We start from the raw sequence: 20,951 nt of genomic DNA on the forward strand, positions 1-20,951 counted from the left end.
CCAGGCCTGAAAGTTTTTAAAAAGTGAAATGCAAATGTTTAATGAATATGCTCTGTCAGGAGAGTGAGCACTACGGTTACCATTAGGCCACTTTCTTCGGCATTCTCTCCTCAAAGGGATAAAGTTGTTATAGGAAGTAGTGCCAACAGTCCGTCCAGATGACGCGGACTCTGGCACGGACTCGGACCATATAATATACCATTTGCGTAATGATGACCCAACGGGGATAGGAAGAGAAGAAAGATACAAAACTGCGGAGCCATCATTCCCGTTCTACTAACAGAGTAAATGAATGCGCTGAGTCTTCATATTAGAATAGTATGTTTCTAATATAATATAATAAGGGTTGATGAATGCTTATATTATAACTGCCTTCGGGACGTGAAGCTACATAGAGTTCTTAAAATGGCCGATAGGCGAACCAACACCCTACAGACCTATATGTCTTCTTAATACAATAGGCAAGGTTCTCAAGCGAATAATATATGATATAAATGGCTACATCGAATAATAAATAGTGGCGGTTATTTATCAGATAGACAGTTTGGCTTCCGGAAGTCTCAGTCAGCGGTTGGTGCCACCAAAGTGGTTTTTGAACTAACCAGGAAAGCCTTGACGAAAGAAAACACTGCGCACTGGTAACTCTCGACATAAAAAACGCATTCAATTCTGCCAGATCGAACCGCATCATCGAATCGCTCATCGCTACACAAACGAGAAATTATATATTAGGTATAATCATCGACTACTTCGGACAGCGGAAGTTACTTTACGATTCGGATGAAGGGACGAAGACATACGATATCACGGCAGGAGTTATACAGGGGTCTGTTCTGAGTCCACTGCTATGAAGCATAATGTATGATGGCGTTCTACAGCTCCCAGTGCTTAAGCAGGCTGTTGTCGTGGGATTCGCAGATGACGTTGAGGTGGCCATAACATCCAATCACCCTGATGAAGTAGAAATTTAGACGATTGAAGCTATCTGTACGATCAAGACTTGGCTTAAAAACTTCGGACTGAAGGATGCGAACAGAAAACGAAGCTGGTACATTAATTTTTATGAAACGACGAAAACGAAAAACCGTTCAAATCTGCATCGGTTCACTTACCGTTCGCTCCTAGCTATCGATAAAATATTTGGGAGTAATTTTCGACTCAAAGCTTTGTTTTAAACCCCATTTAAAACTTACTGAGCAAAAAGCAGCGATCATCAGCTCGAAATTAACAGCTTAAGAAAATCCTTGTGATAGCTTGGCTGGTCATAGCTAATGTGAGAAGAAGATAACTCCGAACATCATTTGCTGTTCGAAGACCTCCATAGATTTGCGAGAATCTGCGATCAGTACTCAAGAAAATTGTCTGAATCGAAACACCGAAGGATAGTATAATTGGAATATTGTGGCCTAGCTGATTGAAATTACCTCAAGTTTTGCTGGGCGACCATCAAGGCGGACAGTTTTACTCCGTTTGAGTGCGCCAATGGCAAAAATAGTTTAGGTTCTGTTTGAAAAATCAGTTCCAATCCGCATGTTACGATACTTTGCAATATCATCCACAAGAGCTGGAACTTCGTCGGTTCAGGACCGTGGTGAATTGCCCTTTTGCTTCTTCAGCTGCTCATCATCGTGGCTGAGGAACCTGCTGTTAACATCTCTGACAAGATAATCGAAATACCTATGATCACCTTAAAACTTTTTCGTGCTGCGAAATACGGTGGCGAAAACGTTGTTACTTCTGGCAATTTCAGCTCCAATTACCAACGCAATAATAAAATTCTCCATGTACTTATTCACGATAACGTCTCACCTCCGCTCGCAATTAACAACAAAGCTCTCAGCTCCTTCAAGTCCATCGATTCGCATTAGCGTTTCTGCAGTGGACCAGACAACGTCCTTCTGAAACGTGGCCGATAAGATACAAAGGTATTTTTGATGGCTGGGCTATGATCGCATTCGTTAATATTTTCGCGAGGGTTATTTGTTTGTGTCGCAACACCGATATCAGTACATCTTTTGTGATGTATTATAGATTCAAACAACGAGTCCTTAATCTACTATTAAACGTGATATGGACGATTTGATTAGATGTTCGTTGCTGGTCAAGTGAGACACAACTGATCACAGGCCCTATGGTCGAACATTCTTCCTATGATGACGAGACGGTGAAATCTGTCGAAGTCTATAAACCTTTTAGGATTGTTGTTACGGTTAACTAGACCATACCTCCTATCAAAATGTCAGAGCCCAATTTCGCATCACCATTAGAGTGTCACTTAAACTACTTTTAGTTACTCATAGAAAATACCCTTTTCCACCATCATCTACTTCTTCCTGAATCTATACCAAATTCCCGCAGTCAAAATCCCGTCAGAAACTGGCTCCCACCTCATGAACACGCTTTCCGGTAGCCATCAGCAACAGTCCGGTGCCAAATTCGGCACATTGCCATGAGTGTTGTGGAAGCGAGGGGAGTACACTGCACTGTCTCACCGTCTCACCTGGCTTCGGTGTAAGATGTTCAGCTGGATTCCCGGAATGAATTGTGCGAGTTTTTTGGGTATAGGCATTCATTTATGACCAGAAATAACAGCGATGTCGATAAGGTAGGCAAGATAGTGAGATTATCAGGATGCAACCTTCTCTTTTACACTATTGTACTTTGGCGCCAAATTGGTGCCATCCACATCCCTACGGTATGCCGTTATGGCCTCGAAACCGATTACAAACCGAATTTCGACTGCAAGATTCTCTTCGTGTGCGTCAATTTACCTCTCAGAGTAGCTCTGTGAACAAGGTATTTTAATCGACCGGTGGACCTTAATTGGTTTAGTTTAGTGGGGGAAGCCCTCGTCATTCAGACCCTCTTCTAGGCCCTATCCCCGAAAACCTGCTTTTTTAAGGGCTTCTCGTCTGCGGCATCCCCAGGTTTTTTGCTAATCTGAGAACATTCCCTAGGGATAGTGAGTGAGCAGATCTACGTTGAAAGAAACCTTAGCAAAGTATCTTTGCCTGGGATTTGAGAAGGCCGAGTAGCTGCCCTCCTTCTCCTCCTCCTGACATTGGGTGCATATAGTCGTGCCCCACTGTTGTTGACCCAGACCCTTGGCAAACCAGCCTGTCAGCTTCCTCATTACCAGTGCTGTCCGAGTGCCTTGGCACTGATTTCAGCAATATTTCGTTTAGTCGACCAAGTTTCAGCAGCATTTGTCGCTGTTGTTTAGTAATGATAAAGCTGCTCGACTATCGGAACAAAATCGCCATTTTTGTCACAAGCATCCACTGCTGCCAATAAAGTGGCGTATTTTTCTACCTGGAATATAGTCGTTATTTCGGTCGGGTCGAGCCAGTTCCATAATGGGATTTCCCGAAAATGCTCCTGCCCCCGATCCGCCTTCTATGATTGACCCTTCAATTTATATTCTGGCTGGCGATCAGCTTTGCGAGCATCACTTTGTTGCGCGGAGAACAGACATTTTAAGCAACTTGCCAAACAATATCGAAGAGCACTGAGTGCAGTTTGAACGTTCAACCTTACCTCGTGTGGACGGGAGAATGGGGAGTGTTGAAGATTGTAGAAGAAGGATGAAAGTCTCCTCTTTCTAACCCCTATGAAAAATTGTTGCGGTCACTCCTTTCCTTCTTAAAAAGCTACGGCGCCTCAACGTGGGACTAATTTTTCCATATCAAAATGGTAGGTTTTAATTTTGAACTCTATCCCTGCAAAAGAGCATGGGGAGCCCGAGGTGTTCTCAAATCCGGGCATCGGGAAAGTGAAGAAGCAGGGGGGGGGGGCGAACATGCCTCTGTAATAACCTTGCACATTGCGACAATGATTGCCCTAACAATAAGCTTATGAAAATAGCCACTTTTCGGGGGATTGCCATAATTTTTCAATGATATTAGAAGGGGGCTGGCAAATCAAACTTTACCATGACGATATCAAAATATAGCCCGTCTAAAACGCCATAACTTTCTAAGTGGGTGCCCGGCGCGACTTTTTAAGTGGTTTGGGAGATAAGACCTCCCGCTTCTTCTTTCATATCCCCTTCTACTCCTGCGGAAGTGGGGTTTAAAGTTAAAAACCTTAGTTTTTTTAAATGAAAAAAAAAAAACAGAATTAGACCGGGGAACCTTTATCTTCCTTCTACATATCCTCCCCATCCACTCTATTACACGGAGTAAGGTTGAAAATTCTAAACTTACCGTGTTGATATAAGAAAACCCACTTTGAGGGGCCATAGTTTCCTAAGGAAGAAGGATGACCGCCACAAGTTTTCATCGGGGCTGAGAGGATTTGTGTGTTTGTCATAAACTTCGCAGCTCCTCCGGGGATGAGGTAGAAAATTCAGCCTTTATTGAATGTATGTATATTGCAGCACACATGGACTTTTTGCAGATAGTAGTAAATCTTTCAATGGCTCCACTTAGAATTCTTATGACAGATTTTTCTTCCGTGCGCACAATCCTAAAATATATTACATCGAATGAAAGACAACTCCTAGTGACTATGCCCCACCAAGATTGTGCCTATCGCGTTGTTTATGAAAGTGAAATATTTCCCGCAAATTATATTAAAATCGGATTTGATATCCGGAAAAAAACAAAAAAAAAAAGAAGAAAAAAAAACCTCCAAAGCGCAAGAAAATTCGTGAAAATAGAGAAATACGACATTGAGCTTGTCTACTCGAAATGTTCTGTGTTTCAGATGAAATCATCGAAATATGATAATACCATATGTTGATGGTAAAGTCATCGTGCTTCAGTTTATACTTGAGCAAAATGTCCTACATACAAGAAAGATCCTTTTTCACTATCTCTAGAAGCATGGTAAACTACGGGGTACCCCAATTTTTGGTTATTTCTGCTTCCAAGTCCGTTATTTACAATTGAGATTTCATTCTTTATTTAATTGATATTTTATTTTGTCAATTGATACGTTAGAGTTTTTCAGCAACATATTCAAGATCGTACAAACTGCGTTTCAAATCACATTGCATTCTGGGTGGAAATAAATTATTCCTCGTATCATCCCCTCGCTTCTGCACTATATGCGACTATTAAACTCCTCTAAGGGCTTCTTTCAACAAAACTCAAGGTCAACATTTCAATCAAAGGATAACAACCTTTCACTCACAACATTTATCACAATTATACCAGCCCCGAAATTTTTAACAACACATTCGAGGCTAACAGAAGGCAACTTCTTCACAAATCACCACCGCACAGCTGATGATGTCTTCTCGTAATTTTTCAGACAGTACACGAAACTTAATGGAGAAAGACGCTTTTCGGCGAAAATCCGGAAAATGGTCAGCAGACGTTACTAAAAGACTTTCTACAAATAGCAGTTGTTTGCGAAGTTTATGTCGGAGAAATTACCTAAGGAGTCAATTTTAAGTCTACGTTTTACGATGCACGAAAGTTACTAGGTACTAGCATAGACACATGAGACGCTCGAAAATAGAGACGACTAGTTGTCCATCGCTGGGCCGAAATGATTCAATTGACCCCTTCCGGTACCGGACATGGGTCACAACTTATCTCCATGCAATGCACGCTGCTGATACGGAGGTACTGTGTCAATATGAGTGGTTATTAAAGTAAGATATGCCATTTCGGATAATGACTCAATTGCAGGAATGCGACTAATTAGTAAAATGGGATAGTTCTCATGGAGAAGAGCTGTAAAAAAGTAGCAAAGTTTATAGCATCTTTTTAATCGAAAAATAATGAGAAAATGTGGCTGATTGTGGGATTATAAAATCCTTCCGGAGTGTTATCACTATATGTTTAAGAATAGGTTCTAAAAGCATATCAAGGGGATATATAGACTATCCTTTTCTTCCAGAAAAATGTGAACAACAAAAGCACATCCAGCAGTCGTAGACATTATAAGCCAACCCATATCTTTTTCTGTTTCATTTTATTTATTCTTAGAATGACTATCCGGTAATCTTTCAATAATTTTAACAATCTATTAAATTTGGCGCAGAACAGTAGAGGAGGAGTGCAGGCGTCTCGGGAAGTCCTAGGGGAGCTGAAGCGCATTTCAGAGAACCGAGAACGAAGGCGCGTAGGTGTAGTTGCCACGTTATACCCCACCAAGTGGTGAATGTCAACCATATACATTCTTCAATTTACTGAAAAACGGCTAAACCAACTTTCTATAAATTTAGTTAGGAGGTGAAAACTGACAAACATTTAAATAAAAAACGCTTATGAGGGAAAATATTCAAAAAAGTTGACTGACGGTTTCGTCCAGGGCAGAGGTAACTCATTATTCGGTCCGTCATAAAGTAGATGCGGACTCAGGACTCCCACAACCCTCAACAAACTCAACACTTCGGCCTGGTTTAGGTCTGAACTTACGACGGATTTCACTTCAATATAATTCGTACTAATGACTTGTTTGCGATTACATATAAATGGAGCAATTATCACCTGTCGTTACTTTCGGTCACGCTGCTTCCAAGGCAGAGGTGAGGCAGCGTCTGATGCGTTGCCTCTGCCCTGGACGAAATCGTTAGTCAACTTTTTTTGGAAAACTTTGGTGTTTAACCCAAAAAAGAGGAGTATGTGGACCACAAGAGAGGAAGTAAGTTGCTTTCCAAGTGATCCGACCCATCACCATCCTCAACAGAAAATATTCAATTCTTTTCCAAATATGATCCGTTCATAGAGAAATGTCTTTGCATTTTAAAATAAAATTCAAAGTAGCATAATGAATGATGGCAATAAGATCCATATATAGTATTTCTCAAGAATCTTTAAATGGAAGAGTAAAAAAAAACGACAATAAAATAATCTAAATTAAAATATTAAAATAATTTTATATCTGTCAATTAATCAAAATTTATTCATCCTACGAGTACCACGGTTCCACTGAAATTAAGATTGCCATGGAGTCCTTACAAATGATCTCCATTGTTACCTACCGATAATTAGGAATAATTTAATTAAATATAACGCTTAGAAAAATATATTGCAGATTATGAAATTCAAATTTATTTATAGTATTTACCCCTTGGTGGGATATACTGCGTCAACCATACCTCTATGCCATTGTTCGCCGTTACTTGAAATGCGTTAGTTTGTATATCAGCCGAGCGTACCCCTATGATACGGCGCAGATAGGTGTTGTCGAAGGCTTGGAGCTTTTAGGTAACAATAGGGTTCACTTTCCATATGCTACCCCCATACACATAGTAACACAGTAAGACAGAAAGAGCACGAGCAGTGTACAGTCTCAACTTGATCTTGATGTTGAGATAATTACATTTCTAGATTTTATACAAGGCAGCAAAGGCGAATCTACTGCTGTTAATGCGGTGCCACCCTTGGCAAAAACAACGCTTCCTAGATATACAAATTGACTGACGACTTCGGAGCTCTCCCCATTAATGCAGATAGGGGGAGTACGATGACCCGTCAGACTGAGAACCTCGGTTTTGTTAGTTTATGCCCCTCTTTCCAAATCCAGAGCCATTTGGCCCAGCTCCATGACCCGGTGAGAGAGCAAGCAGATGTCATTAGCATAGTCGAGGTGTTTTCTTTCCTCGAAATAGGTATGATGGCCATAACCTCCCATGTGGGGCATACGACGCCACTTTCCAAAAAGCTTGTAACCTTCCTTCAAAATTCTGTATCATGCACTTCGTCATTCTGGGAAAACGAGCTTAAAATCTACAGTTGAAATAAATTGTTTACCCGCTCTATGTACTTTTGTGTTATTATTTCCGGACATATGTAGCATCTGCATATCTTTTATAAAATGGCAGGAAGTCGTTCCGGATAATAGTTCAGACACTGAAGCTAAAAACTGAATGCGACCTCCGAATTTTTTCGGTCAAAGCGAATTGACATGCACGGGTAGAAGGTAGCATAAGTAGCGAAAGTTATATAACGCCGATGGGTGCACACTTAAAGTGAGACAAGACTCATTTCAGAAACTACCCAACCCTAAAATCCGAAAAAATCAAGGAGGTGCACTTATATGAAAACAAGGCCTCAAAATAAGCCCTATTCCGATATCTGCTCAAATGAACTTACTAATAGTATATTACCAACATTTCGAATCGAATGAAACACCACGTTTTGCACCAACATAGATGGCAATATTTTACATTTGCATGCCAAATTCCATGCAAATCCGGGCATTAGCACCAAAAGTCCAAGCTTATCAATTTCGCTCGAATTTACTGCATCTGGAGCCATGCAAATAAGATGTTGACGTCATAATTAATCAGAATTATTGACATTCGAGTAAAATATTAAAGTTAAAGTTACTTTTCCCCACCACTTTTACACTTTGCTGCTGTGAGGTGAGCCCTTTTTAGAATTATTAAAATCGATTCAATGTCAGGCTGTCTGTTTGTCACATCCGATTTACTCGGAACCACTTGTGATCAAATTTGGTAGGAAGGCGTGGTCTGTGAGTTCCTTTACAACTGGCATTTTGTGTTGAGTTTGAGGGGGATTCCCCATATATGTGAAAGGGGGGTGTAAAATCACTTTTCACCGAACATGTGGGGTGTCAAATGAAAGGGTTACGTTCTCGAAAATGATTTAGTTTCTGATACTGGATAAAACATAGAGGAGTAAGGGTTCCAAATGTACGCCCCGAAAAGTGAAGTGGGTCTCGTTCTCAGAACCTAGCCAACCAAAAAACATGAAAAAAAAACAACAGTGGTGCGTGTCTACGAATTTCGGTTCTGATATTTGCACAAATAAAGAATTGGCATTGGTATAAGGGATAATATAAGGCACAATTAGGTCAAGTTTAAGAAAATCTAAACTATTATTAACATAGTTATAGAGAATGAAACTTTTCCATTTTTTGAGAGTTTCATGCATTATAGAAAGTGTATGACGCCATCATCACATATCAAGTCGTCAATACCACACCAATGTTAGCTCATATTAATGGGGGGTCGCAAAAAATATTTTCTTTTAGTTTTTTAGTCATTCGTTTATTAATACCAATTATTCTAGCCAGGCATATGTGTGTACGTATGTATATATTCGTGCTAATGAAGTTTGCAGGTAGATAGATAGATATATTTGTACATTCAACTAGCCGCATTCAATATACCTACGATATATGTATATATGTATGCTTTTGTGCAGGAAGTAAATCGGAAATATGGGCACGATCAATCTATATACGCGCATCAATATGTACAGTGTTCTTAATAGACAGTTTGTTTGTTTAGGGTGAGGATAATATCTGTGTCTGTTTGGAAAAATATGAAATAATATGTTGGATTTATACCTATATATGGATGGTAAAATGTGCGTAGAAGTTCCTCACATAAAATTAAAACAAAACCTCCATACCCGTAACGCGAGCTTCCGCTAGACGCTTCAGGTATGAACAGATATCAGTATGGAGGGTATTTAGGAATCTAGGCATCGTATAGTGGCAGCCTCTTGATTTTTTTCAGTTTTTTAGGTTGGTTAGTTTCTGAGAATGAGTCCGTGAAAGAAGTGATCACTTTCGACTCCCGACACTCCCCACCATTCCAACAAATGTCAAAAGTATGGCAAAGTACTAACCGAGACTTTTAATTTGATATTCCACATGACTATATTTGGTGAAAAAAAATGTACACCCTCCTTTTGCATGTACGTGGACCCCCTCCCCCTTAAATTCAAGGTGGAAGGATGTTACTCACTTTATACGTGAGGGTTCACAGTTCTCACCTTTCCATGAAATTCGGTGTCAATGGCTATAACGGTTTCCGAGGAAAATGTATGTGGCAGACAGACAGACCAATTTTAATAAGGTTTATACAAAACCTTAAAAACCAAAGTTTTCAATTTAGATTAACAAAAAATGACTTTATTATTTGAATTATATATGTATATAATGCTGTTGAAGCCCAACGCCCCCCTTACATTTAATACTCTGTAACGCCGCCCCCATGTTTAATTGGACTTTCACACGATCACGTATACTGCGAATACAATTTCTAATCATTGGTTCCAAACCATCGTCATTATATCATAGATTCCTAATGTTTTTTTTTAATTTGTAAGCGTAGTGTTTCTGCGCTGATATACTTTGTGTTTCAGATAAGACTAACAATTCTCTATTCGGTTTAAGTCCGAAGGATTGCCGAGCCAAAGCTGTAGATCCAGATCCAGTGAATTTAAATAATACATACTATAATAGCTATGGATGTATGGCAAGGTGCACCATCCTACATGAAGGCATATTCTATACCCAGTACCATCAGACTGTTGATATATGGCACAAAAACCCTTTGTACAGGGTGCGGCAGCATAACTTCCTTTTTTCAAAACTCAATAAAAACTATTGTATGCATCGGAAATTATTATTTATTTTTTATAATGTAGGTACATGTCTAAAGTTTTTATTTACATTGTTTTGAAGATCAAATCTGTTAGGTGACGTCCCCCATTCTCCATAAATTGCGTAAACCGATTTCTGGCGTTTGTCATGACTCTTGTTAGCATAGCAGGTGTTATGTTGGCAATTTCTCCTTGGATGTTGGTCTTCAAATCTTGTAGGGTTCTTGGACGGTTCACATAAACACGGGATTTCAAAAAACTCGATAGAAACAAAATCACAAGGGGACAGATCGGGAGAGCGTGTCGGCCATTCCAAATCGCCTCTAATTGAGATAAGGCGCTCTGGAAAGTGTTCCCTCAAAACAGCCATCGATGCTCTTGAAGTATGTGCTGTTGCACCGTCTTGTTGGAACCAAGTTTCCCCCAAATCCAAATTTTCTAGCCGTGAGAAAAAAAAATTCTGTAGCATGTTTACATACCGGTCCGAATTCACTGTCACTGTAACCTCATTTACCTCAAAATACCAGCGACCAATAATTCCTTTTGTCGCACTTGCAGTTTGTCTGAATGTAGTGACCCATGTAACAATTGATTTGCGGTCTGGGACGGTAGCCAACGGGGCTAAATTAAAGTGATTCCGAAATGCACGCTGTGTTGCAATAACCGAACATCCGCTTGAAAAGTAAACCTCAACGGCAAAGGCACGCTCCTCACTATTCCAACGCATGATGGCGACTGAACCATGCCAGGACAAAACTTCACAGTATCCCCTCTTGAACGAGACCACTAGCGCTCCGCTATGACATCAACTAACTGAGTGGCGCACATTTTAAAAAATGAAGTTATGCTGCAGCACCCTGTATTACGTTAATGTACTCCCCAGATCGCATCGTATCTTCAATAGATTGCATTGGATAAGGTCCTTCTTCAGGAATGCAGTTACAAGTCAACACTGCTGGTGGATATTTGATTTGCTTAACCATGCAAGCATCAGATAAGTGTTCACCCTTTCTTCTCCGAACAGTATTTACCACCTCAGTCACCGCCTCCAGATGACATTAAAAATGACTTACAAAAAAACAAAAAGAGCCAGAATTTAATGTTCGAAGTAAAGTGTAATATTTTTAATATTTTAATTTCTCCAATAGCTCGAATTGTATACCTCGTGGTCGGGTGGGTCATTGTCCATGTTGAACTCATGACTTGAATAGAAAAGTTATTATGAGTCCTTAAGTTAAATCTTTGATTTAAGGATTCACTCTTCCCACTCCCGCCTAACTTCCGCAAGATTCGCACTAAAGCTCACCGGAAGAGCCGGTAGTTGAACTGAAAGCACCATCCACATACCGGCAAGCGGCAGCATCAGTAATTCAATTCTGGACGTAGAAGGCCTTGAGACGTGCATTTGAAATATTTTTGTGTGTGATCATTTACCATAAATGTTCATTACCGATATAGTGGCCCATAAAATTTTCGCTCGCAACCTGAACAAGCATGACATAATCGCTCACATCCTAAACAAACATGCCTGGCTGGTTGGCCGAATAATTTGCCAACACCGACCGCCTGAACAGTTAAAACTAAACGCCAACGCCATCCCATCCAAGTTTTGACCGCGGGCTCTTCAGGTGTAATTGATAGGCCGAACAGAATGTGAATGGCAAGCTTAACAAATCGGTATTCCCCACTTTTATAGCCTAAGGGTATCGCTAAATGCTGGTACGGTGCGACACAGCGGTTCCAGAGGACGTGAAATTTTGTCAGTGACATGAGAGAGATTGTCGATCCCAAAAGGATAGAAGCATAGAAGGGCGTATAGACCGGACACTTCAATGGAATAGCAGCATTTGCAAACAGATCTGCACGGTTTGGCTTTGTGAGTCTGTTCTGCCATATTATGATAGTTGACTTCGGCTAACTGCGATGAGCTCATAAGTCATTACAGGCTTTATTATTATTTATGCGGTATGTGTACTTTATTCCTCACATCTTCGCCTAGTTTTAACATTGTTTCAATGCCCTGCCTGCTTTTGTTGTCTGTCTATCTTAGCCGCAAAGTTTGTAATATTTTTATCTTTTCTGTAGTGTTGGTCTCTCGATGGAATGTCATATTAACTTGTTCTTCATCGAAATTTCTACTACAATAAATAAATTTCTGCCCCAACAATTCCCCCTCCCGTTTAGCGGGCACTCATATTTCCTTCACTGTGGCCTATAGGAGCCCTATATGATGAAAAAAGAACACCGTCTTAAACAGGAATCATACCAAGCTCCATTCTGAAGAACAACATAGTTCGCATCTCACTGGCTAAGATTGGTCTAAACTTGAGCATTACCCACAGAAATCTCAATTTTCGTGAGAACGCACTTAAATTAAACTATCTGCTTATCAGATCAGCGGATTATTAACCTAAGGAATAGTTAGTTATTCATAGCCTAACTCCTACATATCCAAGGCATCCCTTTGATATGAACTGTCTAACCAAACACACAAATTCTCGTCTAGCCCAAAACGTTTTTAAAATCTTTGCTGTAAACAGCTAAATAGAATAGTGTTTGCGGCAGCAATTGTTAGAGGTGCAACTATAATTGCATACAGTATGCAATCTTCTTCAAATTTTTGTATTCTATCAAACGAGTGCCTGACCTAAGTGACTGGCGTTTCCACAAATCAGAATCAGTACTCAAAAGGGAATATCTCGCCCCATTCTTCCCTAAGAATCACAAAAGAGCATCTTCAGTCAACTGTGTAACCCAACTAACCAACAGTACCCGCATCCGAAAAAGTGAACATCTTAAGACTTGTACATTGACACCATGCCTGCAACCTTTCCGACCAGGTTACTCTCAATGAGGAAATGAATGGGATCCTGTCCAGTTCCGGTTTCTTGCCGCTGGCCACACAATTCGCAAGTTATGTCCCAATTCCAGAAGAAGTACAATGGACACGAAATTCATTAAAGTGCATTCAGTGAAGTCTATTAGACGTTGGGACGCTAACCAATGGGGAAAAAACATCAGCGGCAGCTGCAACGTGCCCCAGCCACAAGTTGCAGTTGCGGAGGTGCAACGCAAATGTATGCAACCAGGAAGGCCACTAATCGAGTTATATGTCAGTTTGCCATTAGAACAGGAAGTGATGCGTTTATTGTGGGCGTCGGATAATTGACGGACTGTGTTGTGACTGACTGTGCACTTTATTCTACGACATGCTCACAGATGCACTTTTCACATGGCCAGAGTCTCATGCAGAATATCATGTGAGAATATACTAATATGATGGGTTCGAATCAATAAATCCATGCGTGCATATCTGCCTACGAGAAAGTCGAAATATTTCAGGTATGAAATCAGATACTGGTTCACTGGCAAAAGGATTTACTTAAACAATTTTTACTGTTCACTCCTAAAATTGACGTAGTATCGTTGTTGGGATAATGCATTCATTGTTACTTTGGTTTTCTAAACTGCTTTCTATTTGATTTATCCACAAGAAATCGATCAGTGCGAGGAACGCTGCATTAACAAAGTAAGGAGAGTTTGTAGTTTCTCTCTTTCTTTAGTTTCGCCACAGATTGCAAGTTCTAGAGGCTTTTGGTATGGGACAACCTAGATAGGCATGCAAATTACTCAAATCTCCAATGGTGATCGGAATGGTCAAAAAAGTAGGTTGAGGAATTACATAGGTTATTAATAATGTATGATATTTTACCAGGTTGTTCAATAAGTCTTGCGGTTCGATAAGAAAAACACAAATTTTATGGTTTGAAACACACTCTATTAATCAGTATAGTCTCCGTTAATATATATATATATATATTGTTTTACCAGTTTGCAAGTAATTCACAAACAAAATTGCTTTCGCATACCAAAAAAAACTGATGCTAACACCTTCTTGGCCGATTTCGGGACATGAATGCGTTTCGGAGGCGAAGAATCAAATTCATTCCACTCTTTGTCTCTTGTTTTGAGTCAGGATCATGGTGATAGACCCAAGCCTCATCCATAGTCATGAATTGACCCACAATAACTACTTTATCCTTTCAAAAACGCTCTAAATGTCGCTGAGAAAATCGCATTCGAATGTGTTTTTGTTCCATTGTTAGCGAATGCGGCACCCATTGTGCACGCTTTCTGACACCCAACACTTCAGTCAAAATATTGCTTACACTGCCCAATGATTTAGCCGATTTTCCAATACGATATCCTGTATTTTTTCTACGATTTCTAGTGTTGTTGCTATTTTTGGACGCCCTTGACGTGGATCGTCTTCAGAGCTTGCACGACCACGTTTAAATTCAGCAACCCATCTTCCTACTATACTAATTGAATGCGAAGAGTCCTTGTACACTTTCAACATTCGTTCATAAATTTCCTTTGCTTCTAAAACTTCCAAAAATAAAAATTCAATCACTGCACGGTACTTGATTTTTCCCATTGAAAAAATCTCTGACGAAACTAAATGGCTTGTAAACAAAAAATGAATTGACAGACTGAAATGAAAATTTACACACGTTTATATGAAGAGTGTACCAACTTAACAAAAAAAAATTTAGGCTAGTGGCAACGCCCTTTCTTATCGAACAGCAAAACTTATTGAACAACCTAATAATGGATCGAGCGCCACTTTGGGTTCCTCCCTTATTTGAGCCACTGGAGAATTTACTGAAATGCACTATATTTGTTTTCAAAGGCGACTATTTTTAAGGTTTTGGGTGAAACAAAACCTTGTTAACATCGACTTTCTGCCTATCTGTCTGACCGTCCGTCTGACTGTCACACCCATTTTCTCAGAAACGGTTAATCCTATTGATACGAAATTTAATGAAAAGGTGGGAACTGTGAATCCCCTCGCATGCAGCAAGTAACATCGCTCTATGTTGAAATGAAAAGGGATTTTCTAATCGCGGCTGGTCGATGAATCAAATTTTAGGTCAATAATGTCAGCATTCCATTCTTCCCCGGTTACTTTCTACAAAGATCAGGACCCCTCACATTGTGTGTGGAACCGTTTGAAAAACTCCTGATCTTCATGTCTGCAATCCTTAAATGAAACCTGGAAACTTTTCCTTTTAATAGTTTTACCTCAAAGAACTATAGAAAACAAACGAACTACTTTTATAAAACTCATGATCTTCCTTATCCAGAAGTTTCAGCAGTTCTACGCTTCCTGTCTAGAATAGCAAACAGAATGTCTTAATGTCCTAAAAGTCGCTTTCATATTCATGACAGTGCTATCCACAGAGTCATCCATTGATTGCTGAACAGTCTGAGAAGCTGAATTTTAGACTGTCCGGGGGGCATCGGACCGTGTCAACCTTCTTGCAACCCGTGGAGGCCGGTATGAGGCGTGCACCACATTGACAGGGTAAAGATCAGTTAAAAAGAGCTATAAGGAAAATACAACTTCACTTAATGCCGATTAGATGGACCGAATTCCCCGGACATTATTCTCTACGGATTCTGTTCGGATTGATGAAAAAGCTTGGTAGACGCCAGGGATTTTTTGCCTACTTTTCAGACAGTCTTCTCTATAAAAAAAAAAGGAGCACCAAGCGTCGACGGTATCTGAGCAGAGGTAAATAAACTAATGTTTCACTAACCCTCGAATCTGCTACTCGGCGCATTCAATGCTTAGCTGAAGTGAAGCATTTTTACTTACCGCCGGAAGTGGGAAAGGCTCGTGCAAATGTAGGAAAATACTCAACAAGCTCATGAGAAGTAGACTCGATGAAGCGATGCGTGTTCCCGTCAGTTTGGTTTTAGAACAGGGAAATCCACACTGGATGCTGGAGGTTGTGGGTACTCTTCATCGAGTGAGAAACACAACATCGATCTCGATGACTAGTACTCTTCGTAACCTTTCATGCCAGAAATGCCTCGACTACGTAAAATTACAAATATGCTGGGCCTGCTAGTAAATGAATTTCATATGCCGGGCTACCTCTTGCAGATATTGAGGGATTTGCTTAGAGACTGCTCTATGCTCTACAAGATACTGGGGGCCAGAGGAGGCGGTAGCACAGGGATCCATGTTAGGATCGCACCTCTGAAATGCATATTACGATAGTCTGCTAAGACTCAACATGTCATAAGAGCCCCGCCTGGTCAGTTATGCAAATGATTTTGCGGCACTTGTTGCCGAACGCGCTGTTGAACAAGTGCAAAGCAGACTTGGCATATTAATGCGAGGAATAGGCGGATGGATAAATGCTCATCGTTCCTTGCGTAGGAAAAAAAACAAGTAGTGGTCATCTTGACTAGAAAGGGAAACTCAAATCTGCGGTTGGCCGACCATAAAAGGCAATGAACTGCGTCTTGCGGTAATGAAGACGAAGATGTTGCGTTGGACTAGTGACGTGACATGTTTTGATCACATCCGAAATGAGGATATCCGCGATTGATATGGGGTTGCACCGGTTGTGAAAAAACTTCAAGAGAGCGATCTTCGATGGTATGGTCATGTAATTCGCGCTAACGAGAATTCACTTGCCAAGATCGGTCTGAACATCCAAGTCGATGGAAACGACCAAAAGGCCAGCCAAAACGACAGTGACTTCATACGTTGGATGGGAATTCAAAACCCTCGCGATTGCATCCACATCAGGCATTTGATAAAATAAAGGGGCGAAACCGATGACAACGAGCCAACCCCGCTTGTGAACGGGATAAAGGTTGAAGAAAAAGAAAAAGACTCTGCGCCGAACGTCGCGCAACACCCGGTATCCGTTCTATGTCTGCCTTAATAAGGAACTCCAGGCATCCCGGTTTTGCGCCGAGGTCCACAGATATTGCTCTTATAAACTTTCCGGGCTGGATCATCCTCATCCACACGGATTAACTGACCCGCCCACCGTAACCTATTTAGCCGGATTTTATCCACAACCGGAGGGTCATGGTATCGCTCATAGATTTCGTCATAGTGTAGGCTACGGAATCGACCATCCTCATATACGGGGCCAAATTTCTTTGGAGAATTCTTCTCTCGAACGCGGCCAAGAGTTCGCAATTTTTCTTGCTGAGAACCCAAGTTTCCGAGGAATACATGAGGACTGGCAAGATCATAGTCTTGTAAAGTAAGAGCTTTCACCCTATGGTGAGACGTTTCGAACGGAACAGTTTTTGTAAGCTGAAATAGGCTCTGTTGGCTGACAAAAACCGTGCGCGGATTTCATCATCGTAGCTGTTATCGGCTGTGGTTTTCGACCTTTAATAGGAGAAATTGTCAACGGTCTCCAAGTTGTATTCTCCTATCTTTATTCTTCGTGTTTGACCAGTGCGGTTTGATGTTGTTGGTTGTTGTTGCCACCATATATTTTGTCTTGCTGTGCAGCCCAAGATCTCGCGCCAATCACCGCCTGCTCGATCTGGATGAAGGCAGTTTGTACGTCTCGGGTGGTTCTTCCCATGATATCGACATCGTCAACATAGGCCAGTAGTTGGGTGGACTTAAAAAGGATCGTACCTCTTTCATTTACCTCAGCATCACGGATCACTTTCTCGAGGGCCAGGTTAAAGATGACGCATGATAGGGCATCCCTCTGTCGTAGACCGTTGTTGATGTCGAATGATCTTGGAAGTGATCCTGCTGCTTTTATCTGGCCTCGAATATTGGTCATGGTCAGCCTAGTCAGTCTTATTAATTTCGTCGGGATACCAAATTCTCTCATGGCCGTGTTCAGTTTTACCCTGGCTATGCTATCATAGGCAGCTTTAAAATCGATGAATAGATGGTGCAACTGTTGTCCGTATTCCAGCAGTTTTTTCATCGCTTGCCGCACAGAGAAAATCTGATCTGTTGCTGATTTGCCTGGAGTGAAGCCTCTTTGGTATGGGTCAATGATGTTCTGAGCGTATGGGGCTATCCGGCCTAGCAAAATAGCGGAGAATATCTTATAGATGGTACTCAACAACGTGATACCTCTATAATTTAATAAATAGAAGACAATATCTAACCTCTGATTTCTTGATTTCCTCAGGGGCAGGGAATATAGACTTTAACAAATTTAAATTAGGTGTGCAATTTGGGGTGGGAGTGCATAAAATGCACCACGAACCCAGATTTTCTCTCTAGACTCATGGAGATCATTCCAGTACTCCAATATATGAAGAATCCAACTGATTAAAGGTGGATTGAAACAACACTGTTTGAAAGCTTAGCATAAGGCATGGTCGATATATGCGCCCAAAGCTTATTCTTTTTTCGATATTGGTTATTTTGGTTCTAAGCTGGTGGAGTACTATCCTCCTGAGTTTGCCTATCTACCAGGAATGTCACTTACAATGGATATAAGTATTTTTACAAACCAATTATCTAGTCTTATCAGTAGAACTACATTACACTGGTCCGTCGAAATCCTGTCGTCCCCATGAACGGTTTAGGTACGTCTAAGTCTTCCCCGTAGTAGACAAGTCCACTCCAGTATCTTCTGCCTCACTCCAGATTCATTTCGCTGCAATATTACCGTTGAAATCTAAGACTTTTCCTCTAGAATTTTAGCCCAGGATAATCCTGTTAATGAAAACGGAGCGTAATGGAAGGCAATTTTCTACTCGTTTGCTGAAGAAGATACTCATCAGACTGGTCAGCAATTTAAATATATCTCCACAGGGGAGATATCAATTACAATGATCACTGTACATGACAAAAATTCTGCATGGAATGTCAAAAACCGAAGCCGCAGGAAAATATGCAACCAATGAGGTAAATAAAAATGACTGAACAGTGTTCGACTCCCAGAGAGATTACTTATTTTTCAGTGAACGTGCTGCAACTTAGATCTAGACCAATATCCAACAAAGAGTAGCGTAATTAGCCATAATGAATTTTGGTTCAGAGTTTTCTTTTCCAATTTTATCATCATTGATGTGCAAAATGATGTATACCACAAGGGAATGTAAGGTAAAATTGATTTTTATTAAATGTTTTCTTAAAGCAAAGTTAATTTTGTAGTTTGGTCTAACCGCCTTCCGTTCCAGGAAATATTGTAGCGTTTTTATTGGAATGAATTATTCCCGTGCTTGTGCAGGCCAGCTTCGACTCAGAAAAGGATGAAAAATGTCACCAATATTCTCAACCACTAAGAGACTTTGCGTAGAGGAAAATAGTCCTAATTTTTCTTAAGTTTAAATACTCAAAGCTCTTTCAGGTGAGAGAAAATAAAGTTCAAAACAAAAATAGTATCATACATAATTCCTCGGTTCCTTCCGATAGGGAAGAAGTAGTATGCATATTATTGAAAGCATTTCCTTTTGACTGATAACTCTGAAACTTCTATTCAAAATATTTACCTCAAATTTTAAGCATTACTCCTCCGTCCGAGATTAATAGCTACTTGAAGATTGCTCCAGATTTCACTCCACGCATTCTCTACTCCAATTATAATCCGTTTCAACGAAAACACAATGTTGTTCAGTTAAAAACACGACACGAAATTCAACACTAAATCTTCTAAGTAATTTCAATCAATTAATTTCACACGTCACAAAACACCTTTAACAACTCCACGCATATCCTTTTCCTCCACTTATGAAATGTCACAAAACAAAAACGTTCCACCACATTCCAAGAATCCGGAAATTCCGAGCACTTGAAATCAACACAAACCAGTACGTCTACCACACACCAAATATCCTAGAAATCCTCAATAAATTGCTTCAACGACCAGGAACAACAAGTTCCATACATTTCTTCGTCCAACTTTATGACAAAACAAAAAAATTGTAAACAAAATCGAGAAAATCGGAAAACCGGGAGAACCTCGCTCGACAAAATTGAATCGAATCAAAACGCATCAAATTCACAACTTCCACGCTGGAAGGATCTCTTAAAATGGGAGTCGGTCGTCAAGGATCCTTCCTAGTTTGTTCTAGTACACGGGAAAAGGACATGGACACGAAAAACAGAGCTTATCCTCAAGTCGCCGCGTTCCAAACCGACAAAACCAAATTGAAATCCGTGCCAAACCGCCTACAAAACACTGCTTGTATGTAGTTCCCTCTTCCACACCTCCATACTTTACCGCCCCCTACGTTCCAAGACGAATCAGGACGAATGAGGACCTTGGCCGAAAGTTTCGCCTTCAATGCTCAGTACTGGGAAATCCGCTCATCGTCAGCATTCGGTACTTGTTCCTATCTATTTATTCAGTGGACCTGGCAACTCGCTTGCACCCTGCTTGCAAAATTCATGTAAGGATATCAATATCACCCCCGCAACAAGGAGCTGACGACGGGCGGGAAAATGCTTCAACCGCTATACCGGTAATAATTAATCGCAAATACAAACAACTCACTGAGAACAGGACGAACAGGATCATCCCTTTCGTCCTTTCCACGGTATACATCCTTCTCCTTTTCAGTCGGGGGTTGTCTCAGTTCACAGCATAATGGAGTGTCGTCACCCGACAAGCAACGACTCCTCGCACAACAGATAATACTTTCATGTGACGAGCACCACAAGTGTAGTTGTGACTCGTCCTTGCCTCGTAGCCCCATTCACTTGCGTTCCTGTTGGCTCGTCACCACCGAATCCCAATTTCGAACTCAAAGCCCGAATGGAAGTCGGTCGCTTGTGTGCGTACGTTTTATGTGGGTGGAGCCTATGTGCGAAAATGCTGTTGTATTCTGTGCGGA

The 20,951-nt window shown here is 40.7% G+C and overlaps 1 protein-coding gene across 6 annotated transcripts in view; it reads right to left on the bottom strand.

The window, feature by feature from the left end:
• LOC119650257 (DNA-binding protein D-ETS-3) overlaps positions 1 to 20,235 on the bottom strand; it is a 204,446-nt gene extending 184,211 nt beyond the window's left edge. For 2 of the 6 annotated variants that reach the window (XM_038052856.1, XM_038052855.1), the window contains exon 1: positions 19,608 to 20,235. The gene's annotated coding sequence lies outside the window, so the exon portion shown is untranslated. Of the gene's footprint in view, positions 1 to 5,125; positions 5,334 to 5,381; positions 5,493 to 19,607 lie in introns of those variants that run through there. The other 4 variants (XM_038052858.1, XM_038052854.1, XM_038052853.1 and 1 more) reach the window with 4 other exon arrangements.
• Positions 20,236 to 20,951: the final 716 nt, after the last annotated feature.

This window comes from Hermetia illucens, chromosome 2 (assembly GCF_905115235.1).
Source record: "Hermetia illucens chromosome 2, iHerIll2.2.curated.20191125, whole genome shotgun sequence".
In the NCBI taxonomy this organism is placed as follows: Eukaryota; Metazoa; Arthropoda; class Insecta; order Diptera; family Stratiomyidae; genus Hermetia; species Hermetia illucens.